Source organism: Equus przewalskii, chromosome 19 (assembly GCF_037783145.1).
Source record: "Equus przewalskii isolate Varuska chromosome 19, EquPr2, whole genome shotgun sequence".
Taxonomy (NCBI): Eukaryota; Metazoa; Chordata; class Mammalia; order Perissodactyla; family Equidae; genus Equus; species Equus przewalskii.
This window is the reverse complement of record NC_091849.1, coordinates 63,133,739-63,156,667: the sequence shown is the minus strand read 5'-3', so window position 1 is coordinate 63,156,667 and position 22,929 is coordinate 63,133,739. Positions and strand designations below refer to the sequence as shown.

Genomic DNA, 22,929 nt, shown 5'->3' with positions numbered 1-22,929 from the left:
TCTGCATTGGAAGAAACTGAGGCAAAGAAAGGCTAATCAATTTTCTCAAAGACACACCATTAAAAGACGGCAGCACTTGGGCGAGGACCCCACAGCCCAGCTCCAGACTCCGGGCTCCTGACTGCCGCCATTATGCTGCTTCCCATCTTTGTGTGACTGCAGCCGGATGGTATCAGTTTAGAAGTCATCCGTGCTTCTATGAGATCGGATTAATCTTCACCACAAGCCTGAGAGGTGAGTGGGATAAAACAGCATCAGCTCCATCGTGGGCATACAGAGCTAAATCACTCCCCAGCTAGGTGTCTACAAGCTCCAAACCAGGCAAGTTCCCACTACAAGTTGCCTCCAAATTCAACGCACTTGATCAGATTCCAGGCAAATTTTACAAAAATTTACAAATTTTACAAAAATAGCATCTCACTTTGTGACTTCCCCATTTCCTATATTTGCATGGCTGGGGTGGGGGGTGTGGGAGGACTTCAGGAGCTTTAAAAGGTCAGACACTTGTTTGGAGACAAGACAGGAGAAGGAGGCATAGTCCCACCTCTCTGCTCCCGAAGCCTGGGAAGACTTTCCTGCTGGAGCACACATCCCGGTAGACCAGGGAGGGCTGGGCCCCAGGCCTGCTGGAGAGGTAAGAGCACCCAGCCGTGAAGAAAGTGCCAGGTGGGGATAATGGCAGCAGCAAGTTCCCACTGCCCACCCCTCCCTGGTCCACACTGGGCAGCAGGGGCCACCTTCAGCCAACTTCTCTTCCAGGGGGAGGGAGAAGCTGGAGATCCAGCCCTTCCTTCAGCATCGCATGCTGGCCGGTCGTCTCATCCTTGTTCTGTCATCTCTGGTCCCGCCCCACTCAGGCCTTGCTCCCTGGCAGCAAAAGGAACTGGTCACCATATTTCAGCATTTCACATCATTATTATTATCATTATTATTATTGTTGTTATTTTGCTAATTAGCTGAATTAATAAAACCAAATCAAATTAGCAACTTTTTCGCTGGTATGACCCCGTCTCTAGTAGTTACACAGTTTTAAAGTATGACTCACAATGCCCAGAGAAATCGGGATGGGGGTGGAGCGGAAGCATCTCCATTTAGAAAAGGCATGTGCCCCGAATTTTATTTCTAACTCTCAGCAGTTGTCACATGATCCTGACTCACAGAAGTGAGGAGGGAAGTATGTTAATTAACAAGATTACAGTATAATCCCCCAGCGTGCTCCTAGGGGATTCATGCTGTGTGCTGCCGGGGCAAAGGCTCCATGATCAAGAGGAATTCCCGCTGCACGGTCACTGTCACATTTTTGACACTGAGTCAAACACACCAGCCCTAGGAAGGGGGATGCCCCAAGTGTACTCAAAGAGCCAGCAGTGTTTCTGAGGATTTTTCAGCACCTGGATTATAGGACACTACAAATAAGGTAGGTTGTGGAAGTTCGGACCCAAAATCTAGTGAGACATTCCATGAAAAGGCTATTTATCAGGAATGCGGACAGTGGGAAAAGGACTGCTGCAAATCTGAAAGAGAAAATTAGCGAATCGTGCAGAGGGCCCATGGTGGGCTCTCGGCAGTGGGGTTAGAATTCTGCGGCCCTGAACTCTGGTGGCCAGGCCTGGAGGCTCAGGCCTGTGTGGCCCCCCGACCCCTGCGACCCCGCGGCTGGCCCCAGCGCTCTGGGGAGGGGCAGCCACGCACTGTCCTGGGAGCTTCGCCGGGACACTGGGCCTGTGGTTTGCAGGTGGGACTGGAATTCCCTCTGGGGGTGCGCGGGCCGACACTCCACGTGCACTGGGGGCCTCGGCCCTGGTCCTCCCCTCTCCTCGGGCTGCAGTGGACCCGACTGGCCTGAGAAGCTCCCATTGGCTTCCCCGCGCAGGTCCCCGACGACACCGGGAGGAAGAAGGGACGCGGCCAGGGCGGGACCCCACCTGCTGCACTCAGGTGCGAGAGCCCAGCTCTCACCCAGAGCTCGGGGAGGGCACAGGCTGTCCAGCTGGCGGCGGTGGGTGCTGGGGGCGCTGTCACCGCGGTGTCCCCATGGCTATTCGCTGCTGAAAGAGCCCTTCAGAAAGATGTTGCTGCATTTTCCGTTTCCTGTTTTTTTCTTTGTGTTTTTAAAGTTCCGCTTACATGTGAAAATAATTCTGGTTAGCTCAAGGGTTGGGAGGAAATAATTGGAAAGGTACGGTGTGTTTGAGGATGTGTGCATCCCCTTCCTTTATTGTTTCCTGACCTCGAATATAGTACTAAAAATCTACACTTATGTGAAACTGCACCATGTTGTGAGATGAAAACGACACACAAGTTGTGTCTTAGAAGCATGATTGTTGTCCAAAAGCAGGCAATGACTCTTTGGAAGCGGGCAGTTCTGTGACTGAGGCAGTCCGCCGTGCAGGAGTGTTTCTAAACTCTCCTCGAACTCCTGCCAGTTGTTAGGAGCCAGACTCCCTGGTGGTGTTTCCACACAGGGCTGGAGTATCCTGTGGTCAAGGTCACCAGCTGCCCCTCTCTTCACAACAGACAACCGACAGCCAAGGAGGCAAGAGAACAGACTCGCCTGCCTTTCTGTGCTGAATCTCAGGAACCGAAAACTTATCTATCATTAATTTTATAGGGAAAGCTTTTTGTGGAGCTGAGCACCAAAATAATCCTGATTTTTGCCAAAACTATACCCATCCCATTAAAATGGACACAATAGATTCAGAGCTAGGGAATAAGGCAGTCCCCTGCAAGAGCTGCTTTCTAACAGGGCTGCCGCTGGGCTCCTTCAGCTTTCCTGCCATTGCTGCTATTGAAGACCATGCTCACACAACAGAGCGTAGATGATCCTCGTCGCTTAGGTAATAGAACATTTCATTTTTTTTTAAAGTTGACATTGAAAGAAGGCAAAGGGAGCAAGCAGAGTGTGCAGAGGGAAACTTAAGTCAGCAGAGGCCAACGTGCAGCTGTGAAGATGAGCCCTGGGCTCTTCCTGGCAGTGTCAGTGCAGGGGGACCTCCAAAATTCGTATCATGCCCTGTATAAGCAGAAAAAGGCCTCGTAAGTGAAGTGGGGGTGTAAATGAAACACCTCCGCCAGTTAAATTCCCTGCAGGTGGACAGGAGTGTCTCGGGATGGGCTGTGTAAACAAGTGCTAAATGTTGCGTTCTGATGTAGGGGCTGCAGGACTTTCAAAGCGACTGAGGAGTCCACAGAGCCATCCCTGTGACTGACCCAGCACCTTCCGGATGTCTTGGATTCCTCTCTTGGAAACTGAAGGAGAAGAGCAGATTCCCCGGGCCTGTGAGTATCTAAAACTCTCATTCTACGTGTGCACCCTGGGGCATGGAAGGCTGTAACAGAAACCTCACTACATGGCTGGGGGACCAGGTGGTAAACAGTGGCCAGGCTCTGAAAAAAGTGAAGGGTAGAAAATGTGAGAAGGCCTGTTTTTAGGGCATGGAATCGATTCAGCATAAGTCGCAAATAAGAGGAGTTTGGGGATGATACTAAGGAAACCATGCTTTCATCTTACCCATTCAACAAGTGTATCAAGTGCTGGGAACACATGGCAGGACAAAAGCAGGTGGACTCCCCGCTCTCACCTCTCTCACAGTGCAACAGAGCTGCAGCAGGCAGGCAAGAAGCAGATTCAACACAGTGCATGCAGTGTGGATGCTGAAGGTGGTAAGGTCATGGGTGATGCTCATCATCCTTTGGGCAGTTCTCTGCCTTCTAAGTCACCCACAGTGGATATGCATTGTTTTCATAATAATCATATATTTTAAAAAACTGTACCCTATAAATATCACATTTTATGTTTATCAGGGTGGGTTTACATATTTACTTAATGAGAAAGGTGACTGCTTAAGGGATGAGCAGCCTGAGGCTCAGGTTAGGTGGCTTATTAAGACCACAGGACTGCAGTGAATAAACCAGAAGAAGACAGTGGTGTGCACAGGACTGTGGCTCACCAAAGTCTGGGTTTTTTTAAGCAGGAAAGGTAGGATTAAAGCCTAAATCCTCTAAATCTGCCAACCTAGGCCCTTTCCACACCCGACAGTGTCTCTGAGTAACTATGCCATGGATCTTGAGGGTCAAGGTAAGAACAGCAATATACGCAGTCATGAAAACTGAAATGAAAGAAACCTTCACAGGAAAATCTTCAAAGATTTGGGTCTCACTCTCTTGCTTCTCCTGCAACACTCTTCTTTTTAATTTTTTAATTGCTTCTTTTTAATGTTTTTTCTATTTCTATTAAAGACGTATCCTTACATAGTATTTGGGAAAGAAATAAAGAAAACAATTACATATTCACATTATACTAAAAGGACTGCTGTTGATAATGTGGAATAATTCTTACTTTTTCCCCTAGAGATGGATTTTTTTTAACATTATTATAATTTGCCTGTATACCCAATTCTAAGTTTGTGGTGGATTTCTGCTGTAATCACCCAAAGTTGTTATTAAAAATTGAGTCAAGAAAGAGAGGGCCTGGGGGGCCACTTGGGACAGCTGTAAAGGGCCTCATCCCCCACAAAGCAGGTCAGGCTTGACCCTGTACATAGTGGGGCCCTTGATGGTTTCTGAGCAGTGAAAGGAGAAGATTAGATTTTTGGTTTAAACATGCATTTAGCGACTCTGACAAATGGGTGAGGAGGAGAGAAGGAGGATTAAAAGTCTCACAGAAGATTCAGAGGTTTCCCAATCTCTGCTTTGTGTGTGAAGATGGATTCCAGAGGAGAATGACATCAGCACCATGGCAGAGTGAGCTTTTCCCTTAGACTCTCCCTACTAAGATACAATGAAAAGGACATTCATAAACCAACAGAGGACATTCACACAACACAATAGACATCTGAGAGACCCACACAGCTATACTTCTGAAGGTGGAGATGCTGGACCCTCTCGAGGAAGTGGAAGGAGTGGTGGCAGGTGGAATCTGTGACCAAATGCCACCAATATGTGAAGGCACAAATCCACTGCATCAAATAATATGAGGAGGTACATTAATACTCCGGATAAGAAGGGAAATGAGAAGCACCCAGCAATCAATACTGAAGGCACAGAAATTTACAATCTGAATGAGAGAGAATTCAAAATAGCTATCATAAAAAAAAAAACTGAATGAGTTAAAAGAAAATTCAGAAAGAGAGTTCAATGAAATCAAGAATAAAATTAATGAACAGAGGAAATTCTTCACAAAAAAAGTTGAAACTATGAAGAAAAACCAATCAGAAATGTTGGAGATGAAAAACACAATGGATGAGATGAAGAAAACTCTGGACTGAACAACAGAGCTGATGTTGTGGAGGAGGGAATCAGCAGTCTTGAGGATAGAAATAGAGACATACTTCAGATGGAGGAGGAGAGAGAACTAAGACTAAAAAGAAATGAAGAAATTCTCTGAGAAATATCTGACTCAATTAGGAAATGCAGCATAAGGATTAGAGGTATTCAAGAGGGAGAAGAATGGGAGAAACGGGTAGAAAGCATGTTCAAAGAAATAATAGCTGAGAACTTCCCATACCTGGGAAAAGAGCTAGAATTACAAGTAAAAGAAGCAAATATAACTCCTAATTAGATCAATGTAAAAAGACCTTTTCCAAGGCATATAATAGCAAAACTGGCAAAAGCCAATGACAAAGAAAAAATATTAAGGGCAGCAAGGCAAAGGAAAATAACTTAGAAAGGAACCCCCAGCAGGCTTTAAGTGGATTTCTTAGCAGAAACCTTACAGGCTAAGAGAGAGTGGAATGATGTACTCAAAATTCTGAAAGAGAAAAACTTTCAGCCAAAATACTGTAGCCAGCAAAAATATCTTTCAGATGTGATGGAGAAATAAAAATTTTCCCAGATAAACAAAAGCTGAGGGTGTTCATTGCCACAAGAACCTCCTGCAAGAAATGATCAAGATGGCCCTCATACCTGGAAAAAAAAAAGGGGGTTTATAAATCCTTGAGCAAGGAGATAAATAGGCAGAGAAAATTAAAAAATGGCAGCTCTATATCAGAACAGTTAGCAAACAGTTATAACATTAAAGATAAAGTGAAGGAAAACATCAAAAATAACAATAATCTTATCATTTTAACCACAAACTCATAACCCAAAATGGAATAAGTTGCAACAACAATAACTTAGAAGAGGAAGAGGTAAGGGATGGAGTTGGCTTAGACTAAGGAAATAAGAGGCTATCAGAAAATGGACTATCTCATCTATGAGATTTTTAATACAAACCTCACAGTAACCACTAAACAAATAATCAGAACAGAGACACAAATGAAAAGTAAATATAAAACTGAAAAAAAATCATAGAAAATCACCACACTGAAATGGCAATCCAAAATACATAGAATGAGAAGTAAGTGAATTACAGAACAACTGGAAAACAAGTGATAAAATGGCAACATGAAGCCCTCAAATATGAATAATCACTGTAAATGTAAGTGGATTGAACTCTCTAATCGAAAGACACAGAGTTGGGGCTGGCCTGGGGGCTCAGCGGTTAAGTTTGTGCATTCTGCTTCAGTGGCCTGAGGTTCACCGGTTCAGATCCTGGGTGTGGACATAGCATCACTTGGCAAGCCATGCTGTGTCAGGCATCCCACATATAAAGTGGAGGAAGATGGGCACAAATGTTAGCTCAGGGCCAGTATTCCTCAGAAAAAAGAGGAGGATTGGTGCCAGATGACAGCTCAGGGCTAATCTTCCTCAAAAAAAAAAAAAAAAGAAGAAGAAGACACAGAGTGGCTGGATGGATTAAAAAACAAGACCCAACAATATGCTGCCTCCAGGAAACACAGCTCTAAAGACAAACATAGGCTCAGAGTGAAGAGATGGAAGATGATACTCCAAGTTAATGGCAAACAAAAGAAAGCACATGTTGCCATACTTATATCAGACAAAGTAGACTTCAAGATAAAAAAAAACGAGAGACAAAGAGGGGCAGTATATAATGATAAAAGGAACACTCAACTGAGAAGAAATGACACTTATAAATGTTTATGTGCCTAACATAGGAGCACCAAAGTACATAAAGCAACTATTAACAGACCTAAAATGAGATATTAACAACACAATAATAGTAGGGGATCTTAATGCCCCACTCACATTGATGGATAGATCATCCAGACAGAAAGTCAACAAGGAAATAGTGCAATTAAATGAAAAGCTAGAAATGATGGACTTAATAGATATATATAGAACACTTTATCCAAAAACAGCAGAGCATACATTCTTCTCAAGTGAACATGGAACATTCTCGAAGATAGCTGTTATGTTGGGAAACAAGGCAAGTGTCAGTAAATTTAAGAAGATTGAAATAATATCAAGCATCATTTCTGACCATAATGCTCTGAAACTAGAAATCAACCATAAGAATAATGTTGGGAAAGTGACAAATATGTGGAGACTAAACAACATGCTACTGAACAACCAATGGATCACTGAAGGAATTAAAGGAGATATCAAAAAATATCTGGAGATAAATGAAAATACACCGTACCAACTCATATGGGATGCAGCAAAAGCAGTCCTAGGAGGGAAATTCACAGCGACACAGGCCACCTCAACAAACAAGAAAAATCTGAAATGAGCAATCTTAAACTATACCTAACAGAATTAAGAAGAACAAAAAAGCCAAAAGTCAGCAGAAGGAGAGAAATAATAGAAATGAGAGCAGAAATAAATGCATTTGACCTCCCCCCCCCCAAAAAAAGCAGTAGAAAGCATGAATGAAACTAATGGCTGGTTCTTTGAGAAGATAAACAAAATTGACAAACCCTTAGCTAGACTCACTAGGAAAAAAAGAGAGAAGGCTCAAATAAATAAAATTAGAAATGAAAGAGGAGAAATTACAATGGATATCACAGAAACACAAAGGATTATAAGAGAATACTATGAAAAACTATATGCCAACCAATTGGACAACCTAGAAGAAATGGATAAATTCTTAGACTCATACAATCTTTTAAAACTGAACCAAGAAGAAATAGAGAATCTGAATAGACCAATCAGAAGTAAAGAGATAGAAACAGTAATCAAAGCATGCCAGAACATGAAAGTCCAGGACAAGACGGGCTCTCTGGAGAATTCTACCAAACATTCAAAGAAAATTTAAAACCTATCCTTCTCAAACTATTCCAAAAAGTTGAAGAAGATGGAACATTTCCCAACACATTTTACAAGGTCAATATTATCCTGATCACAAAGCCAGACAAGGACAACATAAAGAAGGAAAATTAAAGGCCAATATTGCTGATGAACATGGGTGCAAAAGTCCTCAACAAGATATTGGCAAACTGAATACAGCAGTGCATTAAAAGGATCATACATCATAATCAAGTGGGATTTAGACTGGGGACACAGGGATAGTTCAACATCCACAAATCAGTCAATGTGATACACCACATTAACAAAATGAGGAATAAAAACAAGATGATTGTCTCAAAAGACACAGAGAAAGCATTTGACAAGATCCAACATCCATTTATGATAAAAAAAAAAAACTCTCAATAAAATAGGTATAAAAGGAAAGTACCTCAACATAATAAAGGCCATGTATGACAAACCCACAGCCAACATCGTACTCAACAGGGAAAAACTGAAAGCCATCCTTCTGAGAACAGGAACAAGACAAGGGTGCCCACTCTCACCACTCTTATTTAACATGGTACTGGGGGTTTGGGCCAGAGCAATTAGGCAAGAAAAAGAAATAAAAGGAATCCAAATTGGCAATGAAAAAGTGAAACTCTCACTGTTTGAAGATGACATGATTTTATATGTAGAAAACCCTAAAGAATCCATCATAAAACTATTAGAAATAATCAACAGCTACAGTAAGGTTACAGGGTACAAAAGCAGCTTATAAAAATCAGTGGCATTTCTATATTCTAATAATGAACTAAGAGAAAGAGAACTCAAGAATACAAACCCATTTACAATCGCAACAAAAGAATAAAATAGCTCAGAATAAAGTTAACCAAGGAGGTGAAAGACCTATACAATGAAAACTGTAAGACATTGTTAAAAGAAAGTGATGATGACATAAATAAATGGAAGGATATTCCCTGAACATGGATTGGAAGAATAAATATAGTTAACATATTCGTATTACCTAAAGCAATTTACAGATTCAATGCAATCCCAATCAGAATCCCAACAATATTCTTCACAGAAATAGAACAAAGAATCCTAAAATTCATATGGGGCAACAAAAGACCCCGAATAGTTAAAGAAATCCTGAGAAAAAAGAACAAAGCTGGAGGCATCACAATCCCGAACTTCAAAATATACTATAAAGCTATAGTGATCAAAACAGTGTTGTACTGGTACATAAAAAGGCACACAGATCAATGGAACAGAATTGAAAGCCCAGAAATAAAACTACACATCTATGGACAGCTAATCTTTGACAAAGGAGCCAAGAATATACAATAGAGAAAGGAAAGTCTCTTCAATAAATGATGTTGGGAAAACTGGGCACCTACATGCAAAAGAAAGAAAGTAGACCATTATCTTTCACCATACACAAAAATTAACTCAAAATGGATCAAAGACTTGAAGGTAAGACATGAAACCATAAAACTCCTAGAAGAAAATATAGGCAGTACTCTTTGACATGGCCTTAGAAAGATCTTTTCGAATATCATGTCTACTCGGCAAGGGAAACAAGAAAAAGTAAACAAATGGGATTTCATCAGACTGAAGAGCTTCGGCAAGGCAAAGGAAACCAGGATCAAAACGAAAAGACAAACCACCAACTGAAAGACAATATTTGCAAATCAAATATCTGACAAGGGGTTAATCTCCAAAACATATAAAGAACTCATATATCTCAACAACAAAAAAACAAACAACCCAATCAAAAACATGGGCAGAGAGCCTGAACAGATATTTTTTCCAAAGAAGATATACTGATGGCCAATAGGTACATGAAAAGATGCTCAATATCACTAATCATCAGGGAAATGCAAATCAAAACTACATTGAGATATCACCTTATACGCTTTAGAAAGCCTATAATCACCAAGACAAAAAATAACAAATGTTGGAGAGGTTGTGGAGAAAAAGGAACCTTCATACATTGCTGGTGGGAATGCAAACTGGTGCAGCCACTATGGAAAACAGTGTGAAGATTCCTCAAAAAACTAAAAATAGAATGACCATATGACCCAGCTATCCCACTACTGGGTATTTACCCAAAGAACTTGACGTCAACAATTCAAAGAGACTTATGCACCTCTGTGTTCACTGCAGCATTATTCACAATAGCCAAGACGTGGAAGCAACCCAAGTGTTCATCAACTGATAATTGGCTAAAGAAGATGTGTCATATATATACATATATATATACATATATACTCACACACACACAATGGAATATTACTTAAATCATCCTGCTTTAAATACTACTTAAAATCATCCTGCTTGCAACCACATGGATGGACCCAGAAGGTATGATGTTAAAGGTAATAAGCCAGACAGAGAAAGACAAACACCGTATGATTTCACTCATTTGTGGAAGATGAACTAACACGTCGATAAAGGAAGCAGATTAGTGGTTACCAGAAGGAAAGGGGGTTGGGGGGTAGGCCTAAGGGGTAAAGGGGCACGTTTATATAGTGACTGACAAAAAATAATGTATAACTAAAATTTCACAGTGTTATAAACTATTATGACCTCAATAAAATAAAAACATGAAGGATTTTATCATATGGAAAAAATAAATTGTGTCGACAGTAAGGCAACAGCCCCAAACTAAAAGGTTAATAAATATATCAGATAAGTGATCTTAGATCAACCTTTCCTTAAGTGTGTGCCAAAAAAAACTAAACTCATGAAGTATTCATTAAGAAGAAAGTTTAGTCGTAAAATAAGGTTAGGGATCCTTTCACATGCATATCCCACTTTGGAGATTCACAATGCACCTGACAGAAATCTGAGAGAAGCAGTGTTTACAAAAAGGAAAAACTTGTTTAAACTTTGTCTGGCTCAACATTTCCGAAATTTAATTGTACATAAAATATTTTAAAAATATTTCACACTTATTACCATCCTCTGGAATAGGAACAAACTTTGAGATACACCGTTCTGGCTTCTTCTCTAGAGCTATTTCCAGTGCTGGATTCTTAAAGGACAGTGTTATTAGACGTGGCCCCCTCTGCCACACAGCGGCCAATAAGGAAACACACCAGTGGACACGGAGCTTCCAGATCAGCGAGGCCAGAGGGAAGTGGGGAGAGGTATACTCAGGGACTCTGTGCACTTGGAAACCACATCTAGGAATGCAGCATTCAGAGTCATGCCTCCAGTGTCTGCGAAGTCTTTCAAGATTCTAACTTTTCCTTGTCAGAGGCATCAGCCAATGGAAAAATCTGGAGGAATCACTAGTGGAAGGCAAAGCATCGGCATTATTTGACGATTCTTCCTTTCTTCTCATACGCTTCCTTCTTAGCTTAAAGGCTTGAAAGCGTTCTTGTTCTGTTTCTCTCTATCCTTCTCTCCACAATCAAGGGCAAAAATCTGTTGATCCTACAATTGGAATATCTCTTGTGTCCTTTCTTTCCTCTCTACTCCCACCCTCTCACTCATTCCCTTAATAACTCTTTTTTGGGCACCTACAGACATTCACCAGAGACGTGGTACCTGCCCTGGAGAAGCCCACACCGCACGGGGGAGACTGATCCATTCAGGCGGTATCATCTCTCACCAAGACCACTCATCAGATTCTGTCTTTTCTGCCTCTGGGCCCTTGTACTCCAGTGCATCTTCTAGACTTCCCAGACTGACCCAGTCAAATCCCAAATCTGACTGTGTCTCTCTTTGGCCAAAAGTCAAATTATGGCTGCCCAAGGTACTATCTGAAACCATCAATTTTCCTACAGAGATGACAATTTCATGTGGCACAACATAATAAAATGAAGATTCCATTTTTCCGTTTTTTGGCTACCATGTTATGTAAAAATCTTGAGAAGGATCTTTTCCAAATCTGAAAGCTGTGTTAGGATGGTCAGACTTACAAGATAGATTATGAGGCATGCATAAAATCCACTTTGTGAGCCCAAATCAAAAGCCCGAGGGCACACTCTGCAGTTACTGGCACCGATCTAGACTCTAGCTGCTTCTCACATGACAACTCTGTGTGTTTTGCTCCAGTGTGAGTGTCAGCATCAGCTCCTGCCACATACCTGTGACCCAATAAATCCCCTGCATGTTCCAGTGTTTGTTCACACCCCACTTCCTCATTGCATTGTCATGGGAATTAAAAGACATAAAAGAAATAATCTATGTAAAGTAGGTGACAGATTATGTCTGCTATTAGCAATAGGGCTGACAAATTCTCGCTTTTTCCAGGAACGTTTCATTTACAACCCCATGGGAAGTAGTCTTCCCCTCTGGCTGTCCTAGCATTTCTTTTGTACCTCCGATAAAGCACATTCCAGGGTCTGTCTTGAGTTAGAATTATTGATGCATGTGTCTATTTCCCACCCTGGATTATGGACCCTTTCTGAGCAGGCATCATATCTTACTCATGTCTCACCCACATTGGGCAGGGTCTTTGCATTGTGAAAGTAATTTGCCAAACTTGGTGATGATTGGCATCAGGCATATTCTGAATCATCTTGCAGTCTTTGTTGGTGTGGATCAATACCACTCCTCTCCTGGAGCAACGTTCACAAAGTTAGAAGTTGGGAAATTCTTGTTTCAATGAGAAGGCTCCCCTGGGTGGCAGAATTGTGAGCCCAGGTGCCTCTTCTTCTTGTTCTTCCTGGAACTATTCACTTTCCTAAAGATGGAGCTGTCTTTTAATGTAAACAAACACAAGTCAGCTTTCCTAATGAGACATTGCCTCTTTCACGGTTTCTTAGACAAAGGCATGAATGCATAAAACTTCCAATTATCTAAGTAACTGGGGCAGTGAAGAGTTGAGGGAATATCCAAGAAGACACATGCTCTCTAACTTCTTTCTCAGTGTTTTGGGAACTCAAAGCTCCGAAGAAGGGGGAACCCTGGAAGGCTATTCCTGTGAATGGCTTCCACGCTCAGTCCAAGCCTTCTGTTCACACTTATGAACAATAAATCCAGAGAAGTGAAGAAATATGCTCAAAAATCATGCAGCAAGAGGAAACATTTCTGTCCTGAGATGGATTTAGAACCTCCTATAAGGAAAGCAAAGGGTCAGTTGGAGATGGTTCCAGAATCTTCTGATTTTAAGCGTCATGCCTTTCTAATCCCCAGGGTTATAGTGCCGCTGCCATCAAAAAGCCAATGGAAGGAGAAGCCAGGAGAGACAGGAGAGTGAAGTAGCAGCCTTAATTGCTGCTCCGTGAAATGCCGCTCCTGAGGGTGTCCAGGAGTCCAGGAGGCGTTAAAACTGGAGACCGCTGTGGAGAGCGTGACACTGAAACTCAAGCGTTAAGAGCATCATATGTTCTTTTAGGGCTTCAGGAAGATAGTCGTTATTGTCCTATGGAACTTATGGCTGATAGGATCAACAGCGAGATGCCGGGCAGCCTTGTCTCACCTGACACGGAGCCAGGGGAGCCACGGATATCAACACATTCGTTGTATTTCATCTTCTTCACCACACTTGCCGTTTGCTCCCCTCACCAGCTGTGGAGGAATCGACCCCTGTCACCACGCTCCATTCTCCATTTCACTACCTCCCCATCCCTTGTGCCGCTGCTTTCCTGGTTCCCATGATCAGCCTTACTCTCTTTCCCTGCATGGGTCTGGCCATATCCAGATTGATTTCAGCCACACGCTTTACCTGTTCCAAGTGCAGAAAGACAAAGAAAAACTCCTTGACCCTCATCCCTGGATCACAAACGGCAGAAAATCGCATGTGTTAAAATGAGCTAAGTACTAACATATATCACACTCTATCAGGAGCAGCAGAGTGCTGTGCTTGAGAGGGAAGACTCTGGAGCCAGACTCTGGTCCAAATCCTGGTTTTACTACTCTATCACTTATCCTCTATGTACCTCCGTTTACCCAACTTTAAAGTGAGAATGGTGACAATACTAACTGCATTAGTTCAGATAGCGGTTTGACTGTGTCATAATGAGAGCAAAACTAACAGCCACTTAAATGAAGCAGAAGTTTGCTTCTCCCTGATGGAGGAGTGTGGGGCTAATGATGTGGCTCCAGAGCTCGGGGGGGTTAGTCTCCTCTGTCTTATTCTTCTGCTCTCATCTCCGGGACCATGATGGTTATTCCAGCTCCCACCGTGATGTCCACTCTCTAGCCAGCAGGAGAACAGTAAGAGAAAGGAGAGTAAGCCCTCATTTCCATTAAAAGCATGATCTGGACCGTCCCCCACATCACTTACCCCCACATCCCATTGATCAGAAGCTAGTCAATGGCCACATCTAGTGTCAAAGGATGCCATACACCTTGCTAAAACTTCTGTTACTCTATCACACAGGAGACTAAAAATTGGAGGGAAACCCAGTCATCACTGCCACACCAGTGCCGTGCAGCTGTGTAGAGTAAATGGATCATGCATGTGGAGCACTGAAACAGTGCCTAGAACATAGTAAATCTTTGACGATTGTTAGCTACTAAAACAACAACAGTACTAATAGTTATTAGGCCTGCTTCTTCTCCCTGCTTTTGGACTGTATGTTTGTGGACAGTGAGAATGAAGTAAGGTATTTACACTCTTTAATTTAAAAAACAACTATTTATGACATGCACGTTAATTTTTCAAAACTAAAATAAGTGAAAGTAAAAAGCACAAAATTAGAATCACCCCCCCCAAACCTTTCAGTTATAAAAAGCTGCGTAGCGTAATTATAATAGGAACAGTTTTGAGCAATAGAATTTTTCTGTTATTTTCAGAAAATCTATATGTATACATCAAAGTATTAACTGGGGAAATTAGAAAAGTTTTGGAATTCAGAAAAATCAAGGTTTGCTTTGGCATATGTTTGAAAGGAACTAGACTTCTTAACAAAAAGAGTTGACAGTTATGGAGCTGTTTTCTTTACAAAAGATCAAAGGATTTAATTTTTTGGCTGAAGAGTCCACTAACACGGGTGGGTCCTGCTAAGAATATAAAGAGACCCTCCTCATCAAAATGTGGAAACGGGAGAAAATAAATGAAGGCAATCTTTTAAACCAATGAGTGGCAAAACCTTGGCCAGATCAGGTGCATAAAGCAGAGAATTTCTCACACAAGAACTCCACAGCTTCTTAAGGTTGTCACTAGCATTCTGGGACAGGGCAGAACTCTGATTCCTCTACCCAATGGATGAATTTACACGTTTTCTGTTGTCTCTTGCCATGCAGCTTTATTAGAGTCTTGGAGACTTGGGTAAAACAGGTACTGGTTTTGGTACCAGATCACCTGGGTTTACATCTTAGCTTTACTTACTGGCTGTATGACCTCGAGCAAGTTGCATATATTAGATGTGTCATCTGAAAATAGGAACAATAACGGTACATACCCCGTAGAGTAATTTTGATGATTAATTAAAATAATATGCATAAAGATTTTAGAGCAGAAGCATTCAGGAAGTGCTGGCTATTTAATTATTAATGTTACCCAAGTCTTTTAAAAACCTTACAGCATTAACCTTTTGCACAGCTTCACCAATCACAAAACTCTTTCATGTCCACTGTCTTATTGGATTGTCACTACAGTTTTCCTTTAGGGCTGATAGCCTCATTTTAAAGGCGAGAAAACTGAGACTCAGAGACAGGAAATAGTGCCTAAGGTCGCTGATCCTTCAAACCACAGAGCCAGGCTCAAGTCCTGACTTGTGGCTCCTGCTCTGGTCAGAGGAACGCTGGTGGGGATGAGTCATGAGCCTTCGGTAACTCGGTCCAGGCCACTCCTTCTGTGAAGGTGTTCACAAGCCACGCTCTCTGGCCACGCCTTACTGGTCACCCCGCATTAGGCCAGAGAGAGACAACTTGAGGGCAGGCCATGGTCTCCGCCCAAACAGAGATGGCAGCCACTTTCTATTCCAATCAGATTTTCTCTTCTGGAAATGTGAATGTCTCCAGATCTGACAGTTTTTGTAGGAAAGAGGCTTACTCTCACCCCATAAGCTTTCTCTCTGTCCATCTCAGTTTATATATATACAACCACACATGGCTTAACGATGAGAATATGTTCTGAGAAATGCACCAATGCATCATTAGGTGATTTTGTCATTGTGCAAACATCATAGGGCGCACTTATACAAACCTAGATGGTATAGCCTACTACACACCTAGGCTATATGGTACTAATCTTATGGGACCACCATCCTTTATGCAGTCCGTCATTGACGGGAACATCGTTATACAGCACGTGACTGTATACACGTGTGTGAGTGTGTGTCTAGTGACTGCAGCAGACTAACTTGTTAGCTCACAAGAGGGATACTATCTCAAACTCTGCCCAGTTTCAGACTTCGAGTTACATCACAAATTGCCCAAGATAGGCCTAATCTACATCTATGACACAGAATGGCTATTAATATGCATCATTTCATTCTCTAAATTGCCCCCTTTTAGAAGGCAAATTATATGGCTACCCAACATACCACCCACATAATCACAAGAGACATCCTTAAAGAAGAGCCATATTGTCTGACTTCTCACAGGTTTTGAAATTTTGTGATTCACTTCTTTAATTTGCCAACTCAGCTTACTCTGGTTAAATTGCCATTGAAATAGTGAAATTGTCCCTGATGCTTGTCCCTCTCAGTTCCTCTAGAATGTGGTACCCATTTGAAGCACACATTGCCTTCTGCATTGTTATATAGCATATTTATGAACCTTTCTGTCCCCTATACTTGTCCACGATATTTTTCTTCATATATGTGTCTACTGACGTTCTTAGTCTGGACTTAACAAATAAATGAAGTACTTGTTGGATAAGGCAGACGATTATCCCTGGGTTTAACTGCCTCAAGATTTGGGTTGTGTTCAAGTTTACTAAGAACCTGGTTTACCTACGCCCACGTTGTACAGCAGCACCTCTCGTGATGCCATTTAAATGGGGTTGGTATTGGTTTTCCTCAACAAATGGGAGATCAAGACACAACTTTAAATCATTTACCCCAAGTTAATGGCAAAAGGGAAAACAGACTCACAAAGCACAGCTGCTGGGGTCCTGTTCAGCCTTCTCTCCTTGGTAGGACTGCACATTTCTATTTTGCGTGTTTGCTTTGTGAACATTTCTGTAAGGCTGCCTTTTATTCATTACAAGATGTGCTTCTGACATATTGGTCCTGCCTTCAGTCTAATAACAGAACATTAATAATAATTCCTTCTTGAGGACTGTCTTCTATTTACACAAGATAGGGGAAATAAAACTAAAAGAGGTAAAAACAAAAATATATATAAGGAGGCATGACAGGAGGAGAATTTGGGTAAAACTCAATCACCAGCTGGAAAAAATAAGAATAAAGGTATCACTGTTGATATAGACACATAGATAGGTCAATAGATAGGTAGATAGATAGATCAATCGATCGATCCATAATTAGAAATTTTTGTTCAAACCTAGGGTAGGAATGCATTCAATTAAATTACAAAATTTTCTACCACTGGAAAAGAGCCTAGTTCATTCCCTTAAACTAGAAAGATAATGTTTTTACTTTGCCATTCATTCCCAGACAAAATAATTTAAGTTCCTCTCAGACAGCCATACCGAGCCCAGGGCTCTTTAACTTTTATGAGAGAAGTCACCTGTTGGTGGTGACCACCACTCCCACCATCTACTTCCCTGGGCTCTGACCTCGATCCTTGATGTCTGTCTTCATTCACTGGCAGTCCTCTCCCTTGTCCTTCATTGGTCTTTAATTCTGTAGGCTCTTGCCTGCTGCCATCTGCTGGACTCGGAGTTTCCTCCGAAGATCTTTCCCCCAACTCTTCAGGTCCCAGTGAAGTCCTCCAACCAGCCATATGGGTCTCATCAGAAAATTCAGCATCTTATTACTTTATTCTGCAGAGTAATTTTCTCTCTCTTTTGGTCTTAAACTCTCCCACCCAAATTAGCCATAGGGTCTTTATTATGATGATGATTATTTTATAATTAAAAGGAAGTGTAAGTTGTCTTCCCAAACAAAAAGGGCAGTTATATTCAGGGATAATATTCAAACTTTTAGCAGAAAAAATGACAATGGTACTAAGCTTCCAGAACTGACTCAGTGGAGCTGCCACTCTGAATGACAACCCAGTGAGAGAAGGACTCTGATTACATCTTAAAGCGGGGATTCTGAAAGCTGGCTGCATATTAGAGTCACCTGGGGAGCTTTGCAAGCCCATCAATGACTGGCCCCAAACTCAGTCCAATTGCACAGGGGCCTCTGGGGGAGGGGTCTAGGTGTCAGCACGTTTTAGAACCTTTGCAGCTGATTTTAATGAGTAGATGGGCTCCCAACCACTGGGTTGGATGAATGAGATGTGTAGCCATCACTGTTACTGCTCAAACTGTAGCCAGTCTTTGAAATGGTTCTTCTGTGCTTCTGAGGCCCAGGAGGGGGATGTGAACTGACTAAATTCAAGACGGGAATCAGCACTAAGGAGAAGCTAAGAATCAGAGCTTGACATTCTGACCCCCAGACCTGTCTTCTTTCCGCTGCACCAGACTCCGACAGTGTACACTTAGCATTGCTGTGTATTATGGCCGCATTGTGTATGAATCTTGTTAGTGCAAATGCTTGTGATTGTTTAGTCACATGATTCCACGTGTATCTGTTGACTTTCTTTCTCGATGCTCATCAAAGACATTGTTGAGGATGAGCGGGCTACAGTCCTGATTGGACTGGCTGTTTACGATCTGCTGTGCCATGTCTTTGAGTAAGTAGGTTTTGGAATTAGTGTCATAATTGTTGTACCAAACTGATAAAGCCAAAAAACAAAGAGAGAAGGCAGGCAAAGCACAGCAGGAAGCACTGTAATTCCAATCTTAGTGCAAGATCCAAACGGTGTTTGTACCAAGGGGATTCTGTGGAAAGCAGCTGAGCGATATTTACAGCATCTATGTAAGGGGACAGCTGAACTGGCAGCACGGGTTCAGAATGAGCAGAGAAAAGCCATGTTCAATGTATCCCCTTATTTTAAAGATGAAGCCAAAATCATGCCGTGGGTTGGGATGCAGAGCTGGAATTAGAAATTGAGCAGCCTGGTCATCACTGGAACGCTACCCTAAGTCCACTGTGACACAGGGTAGAGTGGCCCTTATAGTGTTCCCTATAGAGAAAGGGAGAGGGAGGGACGGAGGAAGGAGAGAGAGGTCATCTATATTCACTGTAATTAATCCATCAAGGTTGTTTGGTCCTGACACTGGAATTCAAACTCAGGCAGTCTGAAAAAAGAACGACTTTTTAATTCTTATGAAAAACTACCTCCCTAAAAGTACTTAATAATATTAATAAATAATCAATACATTGCTTTTCAATCTGTCAATTTCAAGTAATTACATAATAATATTAATTTGATAAAATGTATAACCATTGACCCGTCATGGTTGCAAATACAACTCTTCCATGATGTTATTTAGACCGTTGACACTGGAGGATGGATCAGGATGAGAAGGTTTCTGGCAAGTTTCCTCCCCTGTCCCAGAGGCGTAGGGAGACTTACTCTGTGAATGTGCCTTGGGCCTTGCAAAGGACAGTGGTCATAACAATATAAATTAATAATTGTTTTGGACGTGAATAAGGAACACTAATTCTGGTAGCGCTAGTAATTAATACACTTCTGGATTTTGAGGGTAAAAGCCTGTGCTCTAATTCCTCCTATGTCAGCTTTGGATATTATGAAATACGGCCCAATTATAAGATGTTTCCTTAGAACAATGGCAAGCTCGTTTGCCGTGCACCGAGTGCTGTGCAGAGCTTTCTCTCGCTGTGAAACAGAAATCCAGTAACCAGGAAGCACCGAGGTCAACAGGCCTCTGCTATGGTGTTTCATTTCTAGTCAAAAAAAGAAGGAAAGAATGAAAACCCACATGCAGTCTTAGGCTGACTGACTGTGGCTCAGCCACTCTGCATTTTAACCTGCATAAAATATTAAATATTTAGGCTCAGGGGCTCTGTGATAGCTTAGACCCAGCTGTAATATTGGTGTAACAATCAGGAAAAATAACTTTCCACCTCAGAAGCAAAATCAAAGTAGCAATCATTAAACAGTGTAATTGACTGAGTATGATAACTTGAGCTGCGATTCAAATAGAGGTGTGCTTTTCCCATTGCCCCAAATTGTCAATAATTAAAGTAATCATTTAATGTAGTTTATCTAGCAACCACTAAATAACCCAAGAATGGGAAAGCCTAATAAACTGTATAAATGCATTTTATTGATGCACAGTATTTTACATAACTATGTGTGTATATATAAATATACATCATTAATCCAGACACCACTAATTTAGAGAATGGATTCATACAGACAGTGAATATTTTTGAAACTGTTCAGACACAAAATCTCTATTGGGTTAATGGTGCAGCATTTAAACGAGTTGAGTGCTAAAAGGGAAGGAGGAAGAAGTTCAGCATCTTCGAGACCCTTGGAGGTTAGATTTTTATAACTGCATTACTATTTTGAAGTTAAAGTGTTCATTGTGGGCTGTGTTGAAATTCACTGGATGAAAAGTGTTTGGGAGCAGAAGCATGGCTGTTAGAATGAACCTATGGGGGTTGAATCCTGGCTCTGCCACTACCTGGCTGAGTTATATTTAACAAAATACTGTCTTTAATAGAGCAAAGGGGGAACACACTTGCAACTGAGTCTACTCAAGAAAATCTTGACCACACGATTACCGTGTATACGTCCTTTTCCAGACTCTGAGTCAAGTCGACAATGACTCATTAAATAACAGAATCCAAAAGTGTCCCTAATACTCAGGTCCTGATCCCACAAATAAGCCACATCACTGGCTCAAAGCTATCCTAAGACAAGGCTGCCTGGGTGTAGAAAGGCAGGATTCGGGGCCCACAAAGGCCTGGAGAGCCTGGAGTTTTGGCAAGTCATTGAATATCTCTGAGCTTCATTGTCCTTCATGAGTAAAATGGAGACAATACCAACCCATACGTCTGTTGGAAGGATTTAATTAAATAAAATAATGCTTCAATAAATGGTAGCTTTTATTGATAGGCAAGGTCATGATATTAGCATAATTTTAAAAGCAAACATTTGCTCTAACTAAGAGAAAATGTTTTAATAGTAGTCGTTTGAACATAACTAGGGTATTGAAATTCAGATAATCAATTTTTTTTAAACTGAAAGCAGCATCACCTGTTGATCTATTCTAGGGTCATTTTGTGGTTGCTAAAAAACTGCATTACTCTTAATCTTTGCAGGCCGAATTCAAAAAGTAAATAATTTGCTCAAAATCGCATAGCTAGATAACATCCCATATGTACTAGGGTTCTTCAGAGAAAATGAACCCGTAGGAGATACTTACATATATAAATATATATATATATATATGTGCAAGAGGTTGATTATAAGGTATTGGTTCAAGGGACTATGGAGACTGAGATGTCCCACGATCTGCCCTCTGCAAGCCAGTGACTCAGAAAGGCCGGCGGTGTAGTTCCAAGCCTGACAGCCCAAGAGCCAATGGTATGGACTCTAGTCCAAGTCTGAGAGCTAAGAGCTCCGAGGACAGGAGGAGATCAATGTCCCACTCACGGGGTCAGGCAGAGAGCGAATTCAACCTCCCTCTGCCTTTTTGTTCTATTCTGGCCCTCAGCAGATTGGATGATGCCCACCCACACCGGGGAGTGCCAACTGCTCTTCTCAGTCCACCGATTCAGACGCTCATCTTGTGCAGAAGCACCCTCACACAGTCCCTTAGAGCTATCTGCTTGTCCCCTGGCCCAGTGACACAACACTCGCCATCCCATCAGGTTGGCCATGCGGTTATGATGGTGCTTTTCACTCCTTCTTGTTCTCTTTACTTCTTCCAAAATCAGAATCACTTTTTCAAGCGAAATCTTACTTGGAATCACAGAAAAAGTGAGAAGGGATCTTTTGCCCTCCACTCACCCTCCCAGACCCCACGCCCTTGCCACACCTTTCTGAGGAACCCCAAGGCTCTGTGGCACAGGGGTCGAAAACCATTCTGTTCCACGGGAATGCCCTGTTTTTACAGCCTATTTGGGAAGGGTAATTAAAGAGTTGAATGTTCTTATTCACATTTGGTAGTAATAAATCTATTTGGACATTATACTAAATTTAGCAAGGCTTCTTCTTTATGAATTATTGAAGGAATGTCAGATACATGTATTAAACTTACTAAAAAGACTTTTTTCTCTATGGAGCTTATATGATAAAACATGACAAAAATCTAACTAATTTAGAAATGAGTACAATTTTTATGTGACTTTCCAGCACCTCTAATAGCTTTTATGCCATATTTTATTTCTCCTGATAAAATGCTGATTAGAACACCATACTATGAGAATATGTGTGTATATACGTGTATATCTTGCTCTTACACAAGTCTGAGAGGGCAAGCAGAAACCAAAATACATGCCTTGTGCAGTCAGGTGAAGACCAAGCCTTTCTCATTAATTTTATCCCTTGATACTCTGTGACTTGAATGTGCTTAGGCCCCAAAGGCCCATGAGTAAGAACGAGGTGGTATTAAACCTTAGCACTCACCCTTGTCTGCTCTGTGTCCATCTGCTCAGCACAGGATTCCCAGGCCCACCGATGTCAAGCATCACTTTCCGTGCTTACGTGCTATCCTTATATTTTGTTTGCTGAAATATGTGTTCAAGCATTTTGCTAGTTTTATAATTGTTTGTTTTATTAATATTGAGTTTTGAGAGTTTTTTTATATAATCTGGATACAAATATTTTATCAGATTTGCAAATATTTTCCCCAAATATGTGGCTTTTCTTTTCGACCTCAGCCATGTCTTTGAAAAAGCAGAAGTTTTTAATTTTGGTGAAGTCTAATTTGTCATTATTTTGGTGTGTTATCTAAGAAATCTGTAC

At 41.6% G+C, this 22,929-nt stretch overlaps 1 long non-coding RNA gene across 1 annotated transcript in view; it reads left to right on the top strand.

The window, feature by feature from the left end:
• Positions 1–1,169: 1,169 nt before the first annotated feature.
• Positions 1,170–22,929, top strand: part of LOC139077382 (uncharacterized) — a 41,898-nt gene continuing 20,138 nt past the window's right edge. The window contains exons 1-2 of the long non-coding RNA XR_011529845.1: positions 1,170–1,417; positions 3,154–3,279. This is a non-coding gene — a long non-coding RNA (uncharacterized lncRNA). The remainder of the gene's footprint in view (positions 1,418–3,153; positions 3,280–22,929) is intronic.